This window comes from Podarcis gaigeae (assembly GCF_964106915.1).
Source record: "Podarcis gaigeae genome assembly, chromosome: 3".
NCBI lineage: Eukaryota > Metazoa > Chordata > Lepidosauria > Squamata > Lacertidae > Podarcis > Podarcis gaigeae.
In genome coordinates this window covers 114,555,337-114,577,038 of record NC_139680.1, presented here as the reverse complement: position 1 = coordinate 114,577,038, position 21,702 = coordinate 114,555,337, and the positions used below count along the sequence as shown (strand labels likewise).

The window sequence follows — 21,702 nt, the reverse complement described above, 5'->3', positions numbered from 1 at the left end:
TGACAGTGTCGAAGAGGTCCATCTTTTAGGAAGGAAGTGGTGCCATATAGGATTTGCTTAGACTGGATAATATATTATTTTCCCTCGTAAACAGAGAAGAACAAGATCAATGTAACCTTATCAAACAGGCCACCATCTCCAGGGCCAGCTTACCCATAGGCGCTAGGGGTGCGGGACACCCAGGCGCCAGGCTCTCAGAGGCGCCAGGCCGAGAGCCCAGGGCCAAGATTTGGAGTCCAGGGATTGAAGAGCCAGGCCAGCTGACAGCCGCTGCTGAGCGGAGCAGAGCCCATTGGAGCACCACAGGCTTTTTCTGCTGTGGGCACTGAGGCAGCTGGCTGGCAGAAAGAGAGCAAAAAAACCCCCTTTATTTATACTTAATAAGGAAATAAGGACAAGGAACAAATAGGTCTCTGCAAGGGGACCTGTTGGCAATGGAAAGCGTGACTATTCCACCTTCACCAGCACAAACACTAACTGCTACTAATAGCCACTCTAAACAATGTGTTCTACACAGTGAGGATGTTCCTCTTAAATTTAAAGCTCAGAGGGTAAAGAAGGCAGCCCAACTTCTACAGATAAGAACTAAAGCCCTAACAGACCAGTTCTAGTCTTGAAATAGTGCATTCCCATTGCCCTTTCCAATGCAGTATCACTCTCAATAAATTCTAAACAGTCTGCAAGGCAATAGAAGCAACTGAACGAGCAGATTGGGAAAAGCACCAGACCTCCCACACCATTCGTGGGAATGCATTCTCTTTTTCACAAGGAAGCACAAAAACAGGTAGGAAAATGGTCACCAGAGAATTGCAATAAATTAAATGTGCTGTAATAGACACGGGCAATGGGACTGGTGACTTCAGGGGCAGCATAGACTGTGCCTCAGGTTGCAAACCTGGGAGAGAATTATGTCACTTCATTGGAGGCTGATTGGAAACTGGCGTTGGTGCAGCAGCAAACCCTGAAGGGATACATTAGATGGTTATTTTGAGCTCATGGGAATGTTTAATGCTTTGATTAACTAAGCTGTTCCGGCACAGCAGCCATTGTTGCACAGCACACTTTGGGTGCTTATCCACACTGACCATTGGCTCCACTCTTTCTTGACACAGGTCCATGTCCAAGCGGTCCACTTTTTGCTCCAGAGTTTTCCCTGCAAAAACCCGCTCTTTATAGCTGAAGCGCAACAAACTACCATTTGGGTTTTCCGTGGATTAACATTTGCTCTGATTCAGCTTTACAGAGTAGGTTTTCACTGGGAAAGCTCCGGAGGAAAGAAAGAAAGAAAGAAAGAAAGAAAGAAAGAAAGAAAGAAAGAAAGAAAGAAAGAAAGAAAGAAAGAAAGAAAAGCGCTCAGAAACAGAGCTTTAAATTGCAGACCATGCCTGGGAAGCAAAAGAGAAAGGTAAGTGTGAATCAACCCTGGGAATGACTAGACTATCCTGACTGCAATGAAACAGTGAGTGAAGGTCTATTGGAGCAATGCAGAAATCTAAACATTACTCCTTGGTGTCTGGTTTTTAAGACATAGGCTGTATCCCGTACCCTCCAAGGTGTTGAGCCCAAAAATCGGGATGCCATCTTCTAAGGCTGTGCTCCCACATTGAGTCATGTGACCCCACAAGATCATGGCTCGGAATGATGTAGCCAGTGTGGTGTAGTGGTTAAGAGCGGTAGCCTCGTAATCTGGGGAACTGGGTTCGCGTCTCTGCTCCTCCACATGCAGCTGCTGGGTGACCTTGGGCTAGTCACACTTCTCTGAAGTCTCTCAGCATCACTCACTTCACAGAGTGTTTGTTGTGGGGGAGGAAGGGAAAGGAGAATGTTAGCCACTTTCAGACTCCTTCGGGTAGTGATAAAGTGGGATATCAAATCCAAACTCTTCTTCTTCTTCTTGAACCATACAATGATGAACAGCCAGCGCAAACTCATTGTTGAAACTTGACTTGGATCTCAAGTTGAGCAGCAAGAGCAGACTACTGAGGCAGAATACTCTGATGATAGTTCTGTGCCTCCTGGAAGGTTGGATGTCCACCTATTTGTAGGTTTTTGTGATATACTGACAGGTAAGCTCTGTGCATGAGTAATCTGGTTGCGATGCACGTGATGACAGGAACTATTCACCAAGGAAAGGAAAGAGGAAAATAAAGTTAAGTTCTTGATATCAACCATGAAATTTATTCAGAGTTCAGGGTTTTAGTGGCATGGATTACTTTAAACGTTGCAGTCAATATAAAATTTGCAGCTTTCGGTATTGTAGTTCATGGCAGATGCAAATGTATTTATTTTTTAATATAATTTTTATTAAATTTTCTGTATTACAATTTGAGATAAACATTCCACATACTTAAAATATCAGTGATTTCCCTTCTTCTCTTTCCATGGTTCATTTTGCATATCTTACATCCCTGCATATTTTACAAAAACTATACCAATCGGTTTTCCATTATTACATCTCTCAAAGATTATTTACACTGTTGAATTTATCTTAATGCTGCCAGTGATTTCAGTTGTACACAGTTATTTTCCATATACTCAATAAACATTTTCCAATCCACTTTAAACGTATGCTCTTCTTGTTCTCTTAAGTCTGCAAGTTGTGCATAGTCTGTCAACTTAAGTTGCCATTCTTCTTTGGTTGGGACCAAGGCATTTGGTTTCTCTTTCGCTTCCTTTTCTACAATGTTTACCCACTTATTTGATGGGGAGAATTCTGCCGCGCCCTCTGGCATCACGTTTTAATAATGCATTGTTGACTTTTTAAAAGTTCGTCATATGGCTATATGATTATCATAACCCTTTTAAAACTCATTTTTAGCCTTAAAAACTATGAATGTAGATGTGTCCTGGTATCCCATATTTTATGAGGGAATATTCTCCCCACCACCACTTGCCCCCTTACCGAGCTCGAAAGGGTAGAGAAAAACTGAGATCTAAAGGCCTAAAGGCACACTTCTAGTCTTGGGACAGCATGTTCCTATTCTCATCTCCAAGCATCGTTCTTGTTATGTACTGAAGTTCTCACCCAGGGCCAGCAGGGGGATACTGTAGATAGTTTTCACTCAGGTCTACATATGCAAATAAGGAATTGAAAGTGATGTTCAGTGATTGGATAGTTACAGAAAGTTGTTACTGTTGCCGTGTAGTTGAGCTCTATATAAGTAGGTTGGCTGAACCCTTCAGCTCAGTTCTGTTCTGGCCTGTGAATAAACAAGAGCTGTTTCAAGAATCTCTGTGTCGTCTGATATGTTCACCCACAACTTAACAGTTCTCCACAAATGCTAAGAACAGTCTGGAAAGTAACAAAAGGGGCTGAAGGAAGAGATTGAGAAAAGTGCCATCCTGCCCAGTACATGGGAGTCAATGCCTACTCTTCATGCAAAGGATCGAAGGATCCAAGTGCCAAAATATATATAAGAAATTTATCAGAATTGTAACCATGAAATACTTTGCAATCATATTAATCTGGCCTGGAAAACCTCAGGCGTACAGGTGTAATTAGGCCTACCTAGCCTCCTCATTTGACCCACAAGACCAATTTGACCAAATCACGCCTGTCACGTATGAGTTCAGTTGTGGGGCAGGTTAAGTACACCCAGTATACCTGAAGGAGCGCCTCCACCCCCCATCGTTCAGCCCAGACGCTGAGGTCTGGCTCTGAGGGTCTTCTGGCGGTTTCCTCACTGCAAGAAGTGAGGTTACAAGGATCCAGGCAGAGGGCCTTCTCAGTAGTGGTGTCCTCCCTGTGGAACGCCCTCCCACCAGATGTCAAAGAGAAAAACAACTACCAGACTTTTAGAAGACATCTGAAGGCAGCCCTGTTTTTAGGGAAGTTTTTAATGTTTGATGTTTTACCGTGTTTTTAATGTTCTGTTGGGAGCCTCCCAGAGTGGCTGGGGAAACCCAGCCAGACGGGCGGTGTATAAATTATTATTATTATTATTATTACTATTATTATTATCATCATCATCATCATCATCATCATTATATCATTATCATTATCATCATTATTATTGGTTTTGGCTTCATCCTTGTCCATACAAGTGATGGATGTGGTCACATGCATTCCCTCTCTCTCTCCACAGCCCTCTTCTGCAGATTAGCTGCCAGTATTTTCTCATCCTCCTTGCTCATCATATTATCCATCCGATGACCAAGGAATGGTTTAAATCTGGCATGGTGTGCAGGCCCAGTTTGAAGTGGAAGAGAAGAAGAAGAAGAACTTGGATTTGATATCCCGCTTTATCACTACCCGAAGGAGTCTCAAAGTGGCTAACATTCTCCTTTCCCTTCCTCCCCCACAACAAACACTCTGTGAGGTGAGTGAGGCTGAGAGACTTCAAAGAAGTGTGACTGGCCCAAGGTCACCCAGCAGCTGCATGTGGAGGAGCGGAGACGTGAACCCAGTTCCCCAGATTACGAGTCTATCGCTCTTAACCATTACAGCACACTGACTCTCCACAGAGGCCAAAGAAGAGTCAGAGGAGATTCTTAAAACTCCCCCACCTCAAAAGAAGAAGAAGAAAAGGAAGAAGAAGAAGAAGAAGAAGAAGAAGAAGAAGAAGAAGAAGAAGAAGAAGAAGCCATAAAACCAGGTCTTCTCTGAATTCCTTGCAGCAGGCTGGATTCCCTTCTTTTGCGGCCAAGGAAACCAGGGAATGTTTTCATTCTGCCACACAGCAATCAAATAAACAAGTTGACTCCCAGTTTACACGGGACTCCATCTGCACAACATGTCTGATTTTATTTTATTTATTATTTTATTACGATCGTTACTTTCTGGAAGGCTTTTCAGTCACCAGAAATGAACGTCTGAAAGATTACTTGTGTGTCAGATGCTTAAGAATGGCATTGAAGAAGGACTTCACCCTTTGTATAGGTTCCGATGCAATTTGGGCGTTTCCTGCTGCACCTTTTTTATGGCCCTATGGAAGAGAAGAGAACAAGCTGTGTTAAATCCTATGCAATAAAGTCCCACTTGTGCATTCCTTTGATGAACAATATCCACGGGAATGTGTCTGACACAATATCCAATCCCTTACTATAAGCACGTTGAAAATTTGACCCTTCAGATCTTGGTAATCCTTAGCCTTTGAGCATGGAAACCAAGAATCTAACAACATCTGGAGGACCACCAGTTTTCCATCTCTTCCTAACTATAATAATCTGCACACAATATTGGTAGGCCTTTAGTTAAGAGTGGCAAACCCTCAAGTAAATTAAAAAAATAAAAGACCTTCACCAGTTTTTGAACTACTTTACTGTATCTGTGCAAGCATTTTACCAAAGGTCTGATTTGTATACTTATTTGGGTGGTGACATCTTGGGAAAATAGTTCCTGCCTGCTCTATATATTGACTCTAAAAACAGGAAGTGTAAAAAGATCACCTGGAAGGACTTCTATTTATATTTTGTTGTCCTTGGGAATCATGAAAAGATAATACAAAAGGTGGTACAACTTTGCAAGGTTGTGTCTTATACGTACTTTGAATTAATTTAATCTCTGGGACCTCTGAAAATAGAACATGCAAGTGAAAACTGGGGGTTATGTGTGACCAGAAATGTAGTGTTAAGTGTTGCAATTTTTCCAATTCAAAATGTTTCAAATTAAGTTGCTTTTCAAAAGTTACTTCTTTGTTCTTTCATTCTGCCGCCCAGTGATTGTATCTTCCCACCCGCTAAGTGTTAGCATTTCACTCCTCCATTGCTGGATATGTGATTGTTACATCACATGTCTGTGTTTACTTTCCAGGCTTGGAAAATGAGAATGGAAGCCAGTCTTATGATCTTTTCCACTCTACTGTATTTTTGTACTTTTCTTTTTCTCTCTCTCTCTCGGAGAAGAACTGAGAGGTCACCATGATTGCTTTGTCCTGTATACGGTGGTACCTCAGGGTTACAGCAACTTCAGGTTACAAACACTTCAGGTTACAGACGCCGCTAACCCAGAAATAGTACCTCAGGTTAAGAACTTTGCTTCAGGATGAGAACAGAAATCATGCGGCAGTGCGGCAGCAGCAGGAGGCCCCATTAGCTAAAGTGGTACCTCAGGTTAAGAACAGTTTCAGGTTAATAGACGGTGGAAGAAGACTGGAAGAAATTTAAAATGTATCTCAAAAATTGTTGTAAAATTGAGGAGGGTTAGATGTCAAGGGGTAAGAAGTAGAGAATTACAGCTGTAACTAATAAATTAAGGAAAACTTAATGAAAGGGAATTAAATGGATAAATGGATTGACGGGTTGCTAAAAAATTGCAAAATAAGGATGCAGTGAAAGGGAGGTATGGGGAAGTCGGATGAAAGAAGGTATACGAAAATAAGATTGTGAAATTATACATGTTTGTTTTTGTTTTAGTTTGTCTTTATTATGTGTTGTGCTTGTCTTTTTTGTATGTGTTTAAAAAATTGAATAAAAAATATTTTAAAAAAAAGAACAGTTTCAGGTTAAGAACGGACCTCCAGAACGAATTAAGTTCTTAACCCGAGGTACAACTGTATATTGCTTAATAAATACTTAGAATGCCACACTCACGCTCCACGATTGTTTCTGCTATACTCTGCTGAGTGAGTGTGCACATAGTCTTCTGATATGTTCCGCTGGTGCATGAAGATTTATGCACATCCCAGGCTGCGCTTCATCAGGAAGATGCCCGGAGAGGTTTGTCTCATTCTGGGGGCTGTGTGTGCCCCCCAGGTGTGTTCCAACACTGAGCACCTAACCCAGATATCACTCCAGTCGCACAGCTTTGGAATTGGGATCCCAACCCTCTGCAATGCAGGAACCCCAGCTAAAGAATCTCTGACAGGAGGCTATCCAACCTCTGTTTAAAAACCTCCAATGAAGCAAAGTCTCATGTAGCCCATTCCACTGTGGAACAGCTCTTAGCACCAGAAAGTTCTTCTTTGCATTTAGTCAGAATCTCCTTTTTTGTAATAGGAATCCATTGGCTTGTGTCCTGCCCTCTGGAGCAGCAGAAAAGCTTGTTCCATCTTCCACATGGAAGCCTTTCAGATACTGAAGATGATTATAAGATCACCTCTCAGTCTTCTCTTCTCTGGGCCAAACATACCCAACTCCCTCAACTGTTCCTCCCAAGGTGTGTTCTCCATACTCTTGAGCATCTTGGTCACTCTCCTCAGCTGACTTTGTCAATATCATTCCTGAACTGTGGTACCCAGAGCTCCACATAGTACTAAAGGTGGGGTCTGACCAAGGAAGGTAAGAGTGATACTGTTATTTCCCTTGCTGTGAGGAATGAACATCTAGAATTGCATTAACTCTTTTTGCTGCTGCATCACAGTGTTGACTCAAGTTAAATTTGTGGTCTACTTTTAAAAAAACAAAAAACCTCTAAGATCCTTTGTCCTCCATTCTATATTTATGCATCTGGCAGTTCCCGCCTAAATGCAGAACCTGACATTTATCCCTACTGAAATTCATTTTGTTAGTTTTGGCCCAGGTCTCCAATTCTTTTTCTGAGATATTAGTTACCCCTCCTGATTTGGTGCGATCAGCAGATTTGACGAGGAACCCCTCTGTTCCCTTCATCTAAGTCATTTATAAAGATGTTGAACAACACCGGGCCCAGGATAGAAGCCTGTGGTAATCCACTTGCCACTTTTTTCTCCCAGGATGACAAAAGAACCATGAAGAAGTTTGTCAAAAGTCTTACAGCAATCAAGATACACTACAGTCACAGCATGCCCTTTATCCACCAAGCTTGCCACTCTATTGAAAAGGGGGAGAGAGTTTCATCTGCTATGACTTGTCTTTGAGAAACCCATGCTGGCTCTTAGTAGCCACAGAACACTTTAATAAGTGTTCACAGACCCACACTATAAATATATTTCTAGGACCTTTCCTAGTATCGAAGTCAAGCTGACCAACCGGCAGATGCCTGGGTCTTCTTTCCCCCCTCTTTGAAGATGGTGACAATGTTTGCCCACCTGCAGGGATTTTCAAGGATTCCCAAATATTATAAAACAGCCTCTGAGATTATATTTGCAAATCCATATAGATCCTTTGGGTGCAGTTCATTAGACCCTGAAGGTTCGAATTCATTCAGAGTAGCTAGATATTCCCTTTCTATTCCTTTGCCTCTCTTGAGCTGCATATTTTATTCTAGTATCATCAAATTATACACTGTTTTCCTTTGGGAAGAAGACAGAGGCAAAGTTGGTGTTGAGCAGTTCACTATTTTCTCTGTCACCCAATAGCATTTCTCCATCTTCTCTATGAAGAGGACCTCCTCCTTTCTTGTTCGTCTTCTTTCAAGCATAGCCAAACAACCTTGTTATTATCTTTACCTTCTTCTCCAAATCATAATAGTTGTGTCCCATAACAAAAAATTAGCATGTTACCTGTCTTTGAGCAGCAGTAGACATGATCAGCACGGTGGCAGGAGCTTGTTGAAGCGACATACTCTCCACCTGAACAACTTGCTTTGCAGCGACCTATACATTTTTTATTTCGGGTGAGAGTGGGTCCTGGAAAAATATTGTGAAGGTAGAAATTCATCCCTCAGATGAGAAGAGATCACCAACTCCTCTAAGCATCTCCTATTCTGTGAAAGGAGCCCATTACACTTCTCACTAAGAAAAGAAATGGAAATGACATAGAACTCAGCTATACAGCTGCAAAGAAAATGTTTTAAGTGTGTTTTAAGTGCAATATACAATGGGACAACGGGACGTGGGTGGCGCTGTGGTCTAAACCACTGAGCCTCTTGGGCTTGCCAGTCAGAAGGTCGGCGGTTCGAATCCCTGCAACAGGGTGAGCCCCCATTGCTCAGTGCCTGCTCCTGCCAACCTAGCAGTTCAAAAGCACGTCAAAGTACAAGTAGATAAGTAGGTACTACTCCAGCGGGAAGGTAAACAATGTAAACAATGGGACACTAGATGGCAATGGTGAGCCTTATGGAAAATGCAATGTATTTTTTTAATGCTTTTTAAAAAGCATTTTCAGAGGGGTTTTTATGTTTGTAGATTCCACACTAATTTGCAAAGACACTCAGTTCTGAGAATCGGAAGGGGCCCTTTTGATACAGTTCTTTATATTTTAAATGAGAATCTCATTTATATTTCATAAATTCTTTATAAGAGAGAGAGAGAGAGAGAGAGAGAGAGAGAGAGAGAATTCTTTATGTTTTTAATGAGAATCTCGTCAGAGTGGCTGGGGAAACCTAGCCAGATGGGTGGGGTATAAATAATAAGTTGTTGTTGTTGTTGTTGTTGTTGTTGTTGTTGTTGTTACCACCACCACCTATTTTCCTTTCTTGGGCTGCAGCTCCCTCCCTGCATTCTTAATTGTAATATCATCACATTGCAGACTGTTTTCCTTTTGAAAAAGACAGAGACAAAGTAGGTGTTGATCAGCTCCATCCCCCCCCCCCCAGGTCACCTAATAGCACCTCTCCATTATCTCCACGCAGAAGAACTACTCCTTGTTTGTTCTTTCTCTTGCTTCAAACATAGCAAAAAAAAACCCCAAACCTATTTATTTTATTTTCCAAATCATATAATAGTTGCAGTCCTTAGGAAAAGATTGACATGTTACCTGTCTTTTCACAGCAGTAGACATGACCAGGATGGTGGCAGATGGTTGACGAAGCCAAATATTCTCTACCTGAACAACTTGGTTTGCAGAGACCTCTACAAATTTCATTCAGTGTGGGGGTGGGTCCTAGAGAAATATTAACAAGATAGAAATCAGTCCCCCAGAAGAGAAGAAATCACCAACATCTTCAAGCATCTCCTATTCAGTGAAAGCAGAATAGTAGGAGTAGTAGTAATAATAATAATAATAATAATAATAATAATAATAAATTTACTATTTATTTCTCCAGCCACTCTGGGCGACTCCCAACAGAACATTAAAAACATGGTAAAAGACCAAACATTAAAAACCTCCCTAAACAGGGCTGCATTCAGATGTCTTCTAAAAGACAGATGGTTGTTTATTTCCTTGACATCTGATGGCAGGGCGTTCCACAGGGCGGGTGCCACTACCAAGAAGGCCCTCTGCCCAGTTCCCTGTAACCTCATTTCTCACAGGGAGGGAACCACCAGAAGGCCCTCAGAGCTGGAACTCAGTGTCTGGGCTGAACGATGGGGGTGGAGATGCTCCTTCAGGTATACTTTCATCTTGTGCAAATGGCATAGTATCAAATGAGCTAATACTTCAAGCATGGCGCAGCAGCAAAGCTAGTTAGACAAGTCTTCTTTTACCACAGTCCAGTGGTTCAACTGTTCTTTATATTTTACCTGGGAAGCTAAGCAGCATAAAAAAGATAACCAGTGGGGCAAAGGTCTTCATGGCTGAATGCTGGTGCCACCAGAGTCATCTTCCAGCTCAAAGATATTGCAGAGAGAGAATGGAAAGCATCTTCTATTTGTACTTACTAAGGGAATGATGTCATGCACAGAGGCAGGGGGAAGAGAAACTTTCAGGGTGAAGGAAGGACTGTATGTTCTTCCTAACCTTCTGCTAAGGATATTCATGGCTATTAATTTTGGATAATTACTTCCTGCTCTTTCTTTTGAAAAATGTCATGAAGGTCAACGTGGACAAAACAATGTATACAAATCTGTAGATTACACCAAAGTGGGAGGGGTGGCTAATATCTCAGAAGGTAGAATCAGGATACCCGGTGACCTTATCAGATTGGGGACCAGGGCCAAAAAAAACCCAAAATGAATTTCAGTAAGAACAAATGTCATGTTCTACATTTAAGCAGGAATAACCTCATGCTAGTACTCAGATCAGGACAAATGAATGGAAATTGCTCTTTTTTTAATTCACTTTTATTGCAAGGGAGAATCTCATGTAATCATGGAGAATGTTGCAAGCACTTCTTTTGATCTGGATGCTTTGATGAAGAAGCAGAAGGAGACTCTAGCTGGAGTTGAAGCAGGATCCAGTGGCTCTCCAAGTGATGGGACAGCCCCCAATATTCAAATGATCCTCAATCTTCATCTTCGTAGTTTATACTTAAAAACAAAAGAAAATTACATAAAAGTTTTCCTTATGTTTCACCCAGAATAAATAGTCAAAACTATGTGTGTAAATGGAAGGTGGAGCATTCAATAGTGCCTGTTTTTCCTTAAAAGACTAGGGTCCCCATTTTGTAACTTTCCTTTCTTGTGGGATTATTTAAAATGTCTGCATTGTTTTGATATATGAGTTGCCCTTGCTTTGTGCAAGTGGACCAGATATAGGGAGATACATAGTAGTTATGTATAGGATTGGATTGCATATACAGGGACAAGATGCTCACAGCCCAGTGAAAGGCCAGACAAATAAATAAGACACGGGACATTGCTATTGGGTTGAAATAGGCCATAACTTTTATTGATTTCACATGTCAGTAGGTTTTGGCCAAGGCATTGGATATGTATACAGTATCAAGCAGCCTGACCGCTGGTTGTTGAGTAGGGTGGGTCAACCCTGACTGGGAGGTCACCTCTAACATGCACAGTGGTGCCAACTTGGGGCCCAGATTATGGCTGCCCAATGTCATGTGAGATGGAAAGTGATGTTGTGACATCATTACGTCACGTTACATTGCGGGTGCCGCAGCAACGCCTACGAGGCCTCCGACGTGACTTCCAGTTTCTACCAGAAGTTGCTTCTGAGACCGTGCAGGGCCTTAGATGTCACTTCCAAAACCTTGTGGGGCCTCGGAGGTTACGTCTCAGGCCTCCAATGAGACTTCTGGTTACTCCTGGAAGTTGCGTTGGGAGGCTCTGGGAGGCTTCAGACGCAACTTCCAGGGCTCACAAAGCTCTGGAACTCTCAACTAAGGTCACACAGTCACACAAAAAATATTGTGGGTGCAGGGGGCCCTGTGGGCCCCTGGAGTTGGTGCCAGTGGACATGCATCAGGTTGTACAATCCCACCAGGGCCACCATTGGGAAAGGCACTATGTCCCATAGGCCCCCATGTGGACTTCCATTCGTGCACCCTTTTAACAGGACCTCTGGTCAGCTAAGGTTCCAACCCAATGCCTGAACTTCCAAAATTTATGACATTTACTATGAGGTAAGTGAAGACCTGTTAAAGCTATGGTTTTCCCAGTAGTGATGTATGGAAGTGAGAGCTGGACCATAAAGAAGAAGAATTGATGCTTCCTTTAATTGTGGTGCTGGAGGAGACTCTTGAGAGTCCCATGGACTGCAAGAAGATCAAACCTATCTATTCTGAAGGAAATCAGCCCTGAGTGCTCACTGGAAGGACAGATCATGAAGCTGAGGCTCCAATACTTTGGCCACCTCATGAGAAGAGAAGACTCCCTGGAAAAGACCCTGGTGTTGGGAAAGATTGAGTGCACAAGGAGAACACTCACACTGTGGATGCACTTTCCGGGATCGCGTGCAGTTCTTTTCTTTGGACCCCAGGGAACTTATGTGGGCTGGCCTGCCTCTCAGTGTTATTCTTTGGGGGCTCACGCCCAGCCTCAGTCAGTCAATTTACACATCTTAAATTTACGCATCTGTTGCTATGGAAATGGCCCAGTACCAACTACTGTATTTTTCGCTCTATAGGACGCACCGGACCATAGGACGCACCTTGTTTTAGAGGGGGAGAACAAGAGAGAAAAAATCTCCCCCTCTCTACTCAGCGCCCCTTCAGCGAAGCGGCAGGATAAATGGAGCCCCTACCATTGCTCCTCCCACTTGGCTGAAGGTGCGCTGAGTAGAGAGGGGGAGATTCTGAAGCCAGCAGAGTCGGTGCGCACCGAACCCTCTCACTCTCCAGGCTTCAGTGAAAGCAACACGAAGCCTCCAGAACGTGGAGGGAGTGCTCCCTCTGTGCTTTGGAGGCTTCGCGTTGCTATCGCTGAAGCCAAGGATCCTGCATTCGCTCCATAGGACGCACACACATTTCGCCTTAATTTTTGAAGGGGAAAAAGTGCGTCCTATAGAGCAAAAATACGGTATATGAGATAACATAACATAACAATGCATGAATGCTAGTTAGTACGTGAATGAGGTTAAAACCAAATAATTCTGTTCTTGGACACAACTACATCATGCTCTATCACTGTGAGAGTGAAAGTGATGCTTCTTCATGTATTAGACCAGGATGGATGTGTTTAAGCTTGCTCCAATCTTAGACCACAGATTTGGAAAACACATTCTGTATTTTGCACCCAACAGTATCCTGACTGCGTTTTCCTTGCTGCATGGAATAGCACATCAGTCAGAACTTTGCATTTAGTCAGTGAAAGATTTTAAACTTACTTAACAGTGTATGGTCTGTTCTTTTCAAGAGAGGGAGAAAGATGAGCTTTAGAGTAGACCAAATTGGATATGCAGGAGGACTGAACAGCCCACCTTCCACACTACACCGCGGCTTAACCATGTGAGTGGTTTTAAACTCTGATGGGAGCTCTCTTGTGCTAGAGAGGTTGCAACGCCCGCATTTTGAATCTAGGCACTCAGCCAATTGTTTTGTTCATTGGCCAAGACAGGCTGGATCTATCTTTCACCTCCACAATTAAAGCATGTCAGTTCTAGTGCTGGGGTCTGTCGTGTGTCAGGGTTTTGTGCTGTCTTTGTCGGAGTCAGTCTAATGAAGTAACACAGATTCAAACTTACACCTTGAATTGCTGGGATAACAGAAGTACTTGTTACTTGTCTGTATTTTAGTATCTACAAAGCCTACATGTTTGGTTTGTGTGTGTGTGTGTGTGTGTGCGCGCGCGTGTGTGTGTGCATATCAACATCCATGTATTCTGAATGTTCTTATGTGATGCCAATAAAGGTTACTTGACTTGATATCAACATCCAGAAATGTATTACTGAAGCCTTATCTTTTGCAGCGGCAAGCTATTTTGGACCTTAAACTGCCTCTGTGTGGTGACTGGATCTGGGGGCAACATCCACAAAGTGGCTATCTCATTTCAGTTTTCCAGTAATTACCTGTCCTTTCACATGATCAGGATGATGGCAGCAGTTTGTTGAAGCCCAATATTCTCTACCACATATTCTCTATTATTATCACATTGTGTAATGTTTTCCTTTTGGAGGAAGACAAAAGCAAGTAGGTGTTGAGCAGCCCACCTTCTCTCTGTCACCCAGAAGCATTTCTCCATCCTCTCCATGCAGAAAACCTGCTCCTTATTTCTTCCTCTTCCTTCAAGCATAGCCAAACAACCCTGTTTATCATCTTTACCTTCTTTTCCAACTCATGATTGCGGCCCATAACAAAAATGTAACATGTTACCCTTCTTTTGGCAGCAGTAGACATGATCAGGATGATCGCAGGAGGTTGTTGAAGCCACATATTCTCTACGTGAACACCTTGGTTTGCAGCGACCTCTACAATCATCATTCAGGGTGGGAGTAGATCCTGGATAAATATTCTGAAGAGAGATGAGATGAGACCACCAACCTCTCTAATCATTTCTTAATCAGTGAAAGCAATCCATTGCATTTCCTAATAGACAAAGAAATAGAACTATAATTTTGCACATATGACATAGTATCCAATGGGCTAAGATTACTAGCATGCCAAAGCACTAAAGGACACCCAAATGGCCAGGTGGACAGGTCTTCTTTGAAACAGCACTTTATTGACCAGGGGCTGCCTGGCTTAAGGCAAGCAGTAGCTGACCAATGAGACACAATAACTTTATGCTGATCAGGTTGAACTTCTAACTCATAACTGCTATCTCCCACATTGTTTTTGCTGTGCTAGCAGAACCAAAGCGACCTCTCTGGGGCACAAAGCTCAGCAATGTGCATTCAGGTCCTTTGAATTAGTCGGACTGAATTAAATGGGGCTCATTTCAGACAGACATGTCAGCATTGCATTGTCAGACAGCAAATTTTCGCACTCCTACCCAGGTGTAAGTCTTCCTGAAGTCCGTGAGATTTACCAAACTTCCTAGTAGTAGTAGTAGTAATATATTTTTATTCTATATTTCCACTCTGGGCAGCTTTCAACAAAAGATTAAAAATACATCAAAATGTCAATCATTAAAAACTTTCCTAAACAGGGCTGCCTTCAGGTGTCTTCTAAATGTCAGATAGTTGTTAATTTCTTTGACATTTGATTGGAGGGCATTCCACAGGGCAGGTGCCACTACCGAGAAGGCCCTCTGTCTGGTTCCCTGTAACTTTGTTTCTTGTAGTGAGAGAACCGCCAGAAAGCCCTCGGCGCTGGACCTCAGGGTCTGGGTTGAACAATGGGGGTGGAGACGCTCCTTTAGGTATACTGGGGCGAGGCCGTTTAGGGCTTGGAAACGTACTGGGAGCCAATGTAAGTCTTTCAAGACCGGTGTTATGTGGTCTTGGTGGCCACTACCAGTCACCAGTCTAGCTGAAACATTCTGGATTAGTTGTAGTTTCCCGGTCACCTTCAAAGGTAGCCCCACGTAGAGTGTGTTGTAGTCGTCCAAGTGGGAGATAACCAGAGCATACACCACTCTGGCAAGACAGTCTGTGGGCAGGGAGGGTCTTAGCCTGTGTACCAGATGGAGCTGGTAGACAGCTGCCCTCGACACAGAATTGACCTGCACCTCAATGGACGAATCCAAAATGACTCCCAGGCTGCTGCAGCTCATGCCATAGGCAAGTGTGGATTGATTTGTGCCTGCAACATTGGAGCAGCAAGCTTCCTCATCCACTAACATTGAGCCCTGGAAAAGGAGGGAAATGGGCTCAACCTCAGCAGATGCCTGCTCCTTTCCCTCTTAGTGCACCAGCCTGGAGGAAGCCAGAAAATAATGGTACTATAATTTATTGTCATCTGGACACTGGACCTCTGCTAATGCAGCCTAGAATTGCATTAGCTTTTTTAGTGCTGCATAACAGTATTGATTTGTGTTTCCAGGATGTCAAGGAATCATGGGGGAGTTTGTCAAAAGCCTTACTGAAATCAAGACACACACTATTCACAGCATTCCTCTGATCTACCAAATTTCCCACTGTATCAAAAAAAGAAATAAGATTCATGTGTGTCATGACTTGTTTCTTTTGAAAAACCCCTGCTAGCTTTAGTAACCATTGTATCCTTTTCAATGTGCTCGCAGATCCACTGTTTAATTATATTTTCTAATGAGTGTTGAGCAGTTCCACCTTCCCTCTGTCACACAATAGCACCTCTCTGCCTTCTCCACACCCCTTCTCCTTATTTGTTCTTCCACTTGCTTTCAACAGAGCCACAGAAAACCCTGCTTCTTATCTTTTAACCTTTTCCCCCCAAATCATAATGATTGCAGCCTGTAAAAACAATTAACCACATTACCAGACTTTTTACAGCAGAAGACATGACCAGATTCTTCGCAGAGGTCTGAAGAAGACTCATATTCTCCAGCTCTACAACGTCGCTTGCAGGCGCCACCACATGGTTCATTCTCAGTGGTAGGAAATATTATTAAGATATAAATCTATCCCTCGGGCAAAAAAAGATTACCAACATTTCTATGAATTTCCTCTTGCCAGTAGCACATGTGAAAACTTCCAAGCTTAGCATGTGTCAGCAGTGTGATGCAGCAGCTAAAAGAAAAGCTTATGCTATTCTCGGCTGCATCAACAGAAGTATATGGATGGCAGGGTATTGGGCTAGACAATGCCCTTCCAATTCTACAATGCTACGATTCTAATCAACAAAAGCAGTACATTCCATTTCCCACTTAATCAGGAAATAGAACTTCAATCTTACACAGATGACAAATGGGCTAATATTCCAAGCACTACAAAGCAGCCAAGAGGCTAGTTAGGCAGGTCTTCTTGGAGTGCTGTGGATGGACAGCCCTTTAGATCTTACCTGGGACTGACAGCAGCACCAACAGAAGTAGAGAGGTAGAGCTCTTCATGGCTGAATGCTGGAGCCACCAGAGTTGCCTTCTAGCTCAAGGATATTGCAGAGAGAGAAAGGATCCTCTATTTGTACTTCCTAAGGGAATGGTGAGAGGAAGCTTTCAGAGGGAAGGAAAGGACTGTGTGTTCCAAATATTCTGCTAATGATATTCATGGCTACCATGCACCCTTTCAGTCTTGAATAATTAATTCTTGCTCCCTTTCTCTAAAATAGATGGCTTTTAGAGGAATAGATAGAGGAGAGCCAGTGTGGTGTAGTGGTTAAGAGCGATGGACTCATAATCTGGTGAACCGGGTTCAATTCCACGCTCCTCCACCTGCAGCTGCTGGGTGACCTTGGGCTAGTCACCCTTCTCTGAAGTCTCTCAGCCCCACTCACCTCACCGAGTGTTAGTTGTGGGGGAGGAAGGGAAAGGAGAATGTTAGCCACTTTGGGACTCCTTCGGGTAGTGATAAAGCGGGATATCAAATCCAAACTCTTCTTCTTATCCTTCTAGACAAATTCATGGAAGAGAAGACTGTTAATGCCTACTAGCTAGGATGACTATGCTCTGCTTCCACAGCTGGAGGCAGCGATGCTTCTGAATGGCCGTTGCTGAAGGGCTGACTGCTCTTGTGCTCCTCATTGGATTGGCCAAAGCGAGAACAGGATGCTGGACTTGATGGGCCATCGGTTCTTCTTACGTTCCTCATAGAATAATGGAGTTGGAAGGGACCCCATGGGCTTTCAAGTCCACCACCACCACCACCCCGCGATTCAGGAACCTCAGCTAAAACACCCAGGACATCATCCTGGACATTCTGAAACCCAAATACCCCAAACTGACCAGTTGGGTCTTTTAGAGCAAACTGCAGTGCTGAGAATAGCTGACCCACCCATGGCAAATGTAGCAGTATGAAGAAGGAAACAAATAATGGAATAGGATAAGACCTGTGTGGTTGAACACTGGTTCTGCTCCAGTCTCCAGGAGACTCATAGATATAATCAAAAGTTTTCCCTTATTTATGGATCATTGATGAAGGATGTTGTGGCACCCACAAGGAAAAGAACAAACAGGCTACTTGTTGTCAACAGCCTATCTCAATGGCTAGACAATATGTACCTTTCTGATGACTTCATTTTTCCCTGAAAAGCAACCATCGGGAAAATCAGTAACTGTGTCCTCTTTGGATGGAAGCCCTGACCATGATGGCCAGCTGGAGTCTCTCCTTTATTGATCCCTCGAGCTCCTGAAAACTGAAAGGAGAAGTAATAATAAATAAGAATAAGAATAAGAATATTTATACCCTGCCCTCCCCCGCTAAAGCCAGACTCAGGGCAGCTAACACCAATAAAATTACAATAAAAACATAATAGAAAATATAAACATTTATTCAAAAGATACAATACATTCTTGTCCACTGCCACAATATCACGGAATGATCAGTCCGATCTCTGATCCCACAACACTGTCATGTTGGCTTGCCAAATATCCTCAATAGGAATCCAACTACTGATCTGGTGGTGTAGACAGTTTCCATCAACAGACATCTCTGTGATTGTGATGGCATTAAAAAATCCTGCTCTTCAGTAAAAGAGAAAAAGAGAGACCAAATTTCATGTAGGTGTTAAACAGCAGGGCAGCTAACACCAATAAAATTAGAATAAAAACGTAATAGAAAAAATAACTAAAGCAATTTAAAATACAGGTTAAAATGGAATTTAAAATGCAGCTTCATTTTAAAAGGAGCCCATAGATCAAAACCATAAGGGGAGAGAAACATAAGGGTCAGACTGAGTCCGCCATGCGGAACAGCTCTATCTTTTTTTTAAAAAAAAAAAGATTTTTATTAAGATTTCAACAAATTTTATCATAACAAACAAAACAAGACAACACAATAACAAACAATAAACAATATAAAACATAAAAATCAAACAAAAATATATAAGTTCAACTCTTAATTTCATGTAACTTGCTTTCCCAACTTCCTCACACCTCCCTAAATTTCCAATTTAGTTTCAGCAAATTCTTCCTCTATTTGACTGATTTTAATATTGCTTGATTTCTTTTAAGTTAACCATTACTGCTATTATCCACTTATCTTCTAATCCCCCATCATTGATTAATTTTGCTATATTTCTTTACTTGTTACTTGTAAAACATCTTTGCACATTCCTTTCAACTTTGTCACTAATGCCGCACTATCTCTGTATCCTGCATCGCTTTAACATTCAAATAGTTTACAATGTTTTTGCAGATAATCTTTAAATTTCTTCCAATCTTCTTCTGTTTGTTCTTCTACCATGTCTCGGATTCTGCCAGTCATTTCTGCCAGTTCCATGTAGTCTATCAGTTGCATCTGCCATTCTTCCAAGGTGGGCAAATCTTGTGTCTTCCAATACTTTGCAATGAGTATTCTTGCTGCTGTTGTTGCATACATAAAAAAGGTTTTATCCTTCTTTAACACCCTCTGGCCGACAATGCCCAAGAGAAAGGCCTCTGGTTTCTTAAGAAAGGTATACTTAAATACCTTTTTCAGTTCATTATAGATCATTTCCCAGAAAGCTTTAACCTTTGGGCACGTCCACCAGAGGTGAAAGAATGTTCCCTCAGTTTCCTCGGAACAGCTCTATCTTGCAGGCCCTGCAGAAATATGTCAAGTCCCACAGGGCCCTAGTCTCTTGTGACAGTGTTCCACCAAGTCAGGGCCAGTACTGAAAAGGCCCTGGCCATAATTGAGACCAATCTAACCACCTTGTGACTTGGGACCTCCAAAGTGTTGTCATTTGTAGACCTGTTATGCCTCTGTGGGGCATAACAGGAGAGGCAGTCCCGTAGGTATGTGGGTCCTAGGCCGTGAAGGGCTTTAAATGTCAAAACCAACACCTTAAACCTGACCCTGTACTCCACCAGGAGCCAGTGCAGTTGGTAAAGCACTGGATAAACGTGGTCCCGTGGCAAAGACCCCATAAGGAGCCTCACCGCAGCATTCTGCACCCACTAGAATTTCTGGGTCAGCTTCAAGGGCAGCCCCATGTAGAGTGAGTTACAATAATTGAGCCTGGAGGTGACCGTCGCATGGATCACTGTGGCCAGATCAGGGTGAGAAAGGTAAGGTACCAACTGCTTAATAAGGCAGAGATGGAAAAATGCCACCTTTGCTGTGGCTGCAACCTGTGCCTCCATGGAAAGGGAGGCGTCAAAGGTTACACCCAAACTATTGACCGAAGCCCTGGCCCCTGCATATGCATGGTTTGTTAGATTGCTTAAGGACTGTGTCACTGTTTTTCGTGCCCGATTTAAGCATGCTATTTCATACTGTAATTAACCCTTCTGAACTTTCCTCCACTTGTGCTTGGGTTCCTCTATCTCCAAAATGACTCTTGCATATTGCAAAATACCAGCCAGCTGGTGAGTGGTTGGGAGCTTGCTTTTCTCAATCAAAGTAAAGTTTAAAGCTCCCAGTTGTTCCTTTGAGGTCCCATTCTGACCCACGTGATATCATGTATGACAGCATGAGAGTGTGGGGCTTCTTAATGGGGAAATCTGGAGGGAGTTATTCACTCTGCAGGGCTGAGTTTCACCATCCCTGCCATAGTGGAATCAAACATTTGGCCAAAGTAGAGCTAGACTCTTATAATATGCCCCTTTTCATTCTAGGCCACATTCATGTTAGACAATACATTTGGCACCCAGGTCATATTCAGCATCATTGAATTGTTTGAATATTAGCCATTTTCAAGTGTTGCTTTGAAAATTTGGCTATGACTTCCCCAATCTAGTAGACATATTGATATGGAATCATCATAGGGCGCCATTTTGTCCTTTACCTCTGACAGAAAAATTCCTCAGGCCAGCTCTTATAATATACGTGCATGTCATCAAGTGTAGGACATACACAGTATCCCTGTGAGAGGGAGGGGGAAACCCAGGAACATCTGAAAAGAAGCAGATATTTTCTTCCTCCTTGCTTGCTCAATCCCACCCAAAAAAACATGTTCTGAAGGTCAGTGTGCACAAAACAAAGAAAGCACCGAAAGAGAAAAACATATGAAAAATATATGAAACCTAAAAAAAAAAAAAAACCTCATTGGACCCAAGGAGCAGAAGAGGCCTCCTTAGCTTGCAAAAAGGTTTGTCCATTTGCTTTACATCCATAACCAACCAACATGGAAACTGCTTATTCAGTGAGGGCAGCCCATTCCATAAAGCTCTTTTTGCCTTTCTACAAGATGGTTACAAACATTCATGGAAACTTCCTGTTTCAAGTATAATGTAGAAAAAGAACAGTGCTGTTATCCTGTTCATAAGACAGGACCATAGACAACGGCAACGGGTGAGAATTCCCTGGACAATTGAATCATTCATTATATTCCTAAATTGTGGAATCTGGGGGCTTTCCAAGAACCTTTGCTGCAAATAAAATTGGCAAGACCTGAAATCTAAACAGCATATTATTATACTTATTAACATTTTTATTGTGGCTGTTCTGCTTGTTTGGGACAATTTTGAGCTTCTACAGCTGCTCATTATATTATCCCTCTGATGACAAGGCAGGGAGAAATCTGCATATGTGTCTAGGAGACTGGGGAAGATGGAGCCTTTTGCACCTGGCATTGTGTGCCAGCTCAGTTTGAAGTGAAGGAGGAAGCAGGAGAGTCACAGGAGACTAGTAAATACAAACACACACCAGACCTTGTCCTTTCAAGCTGAGTTCCCTTCCTTTGAAGCCAAAGAAAACCAGAGAAGTTTTTAATTCCACCATATAACAATGAAATAAACAAGATAACTTTGTCTCCCAGTTTGCACAGAAAAAGATGACAAAGGACTTGGTCTGCAGAACAGGTTTGGTTTTATTAGGAGCAGAAAGGAATGAGATAGTTAATTCCTGGAA

The 21,702-nt window shown here is 42.6% G+C and overlaps 1 long non-coding RNA gene across 1 annotated transcript; it reads right to left on the bottom strand.

Moving 5' to 3' along the window:
• Positions 1 to 8,359: 8,359 nt before the first annotated feature.
• Positions 8,360 to 10,356, bottom strand: LOC310841251. Its single transcript, XR_014562435.1, has 3 exons — positions 10,263 to 10,356; positions 9,556 to 9,681; positions 8,360 to 8,486 (listed from the first exon to the last, which is right to left on the bottom strand). It is a non-coding gene; the product is annotated as an uncharacterized lncRNA (long non-coding RNA).
• Between the last annotated feature and the right edge of the window lie 11,346 nt (positions 10,357 to 21,702).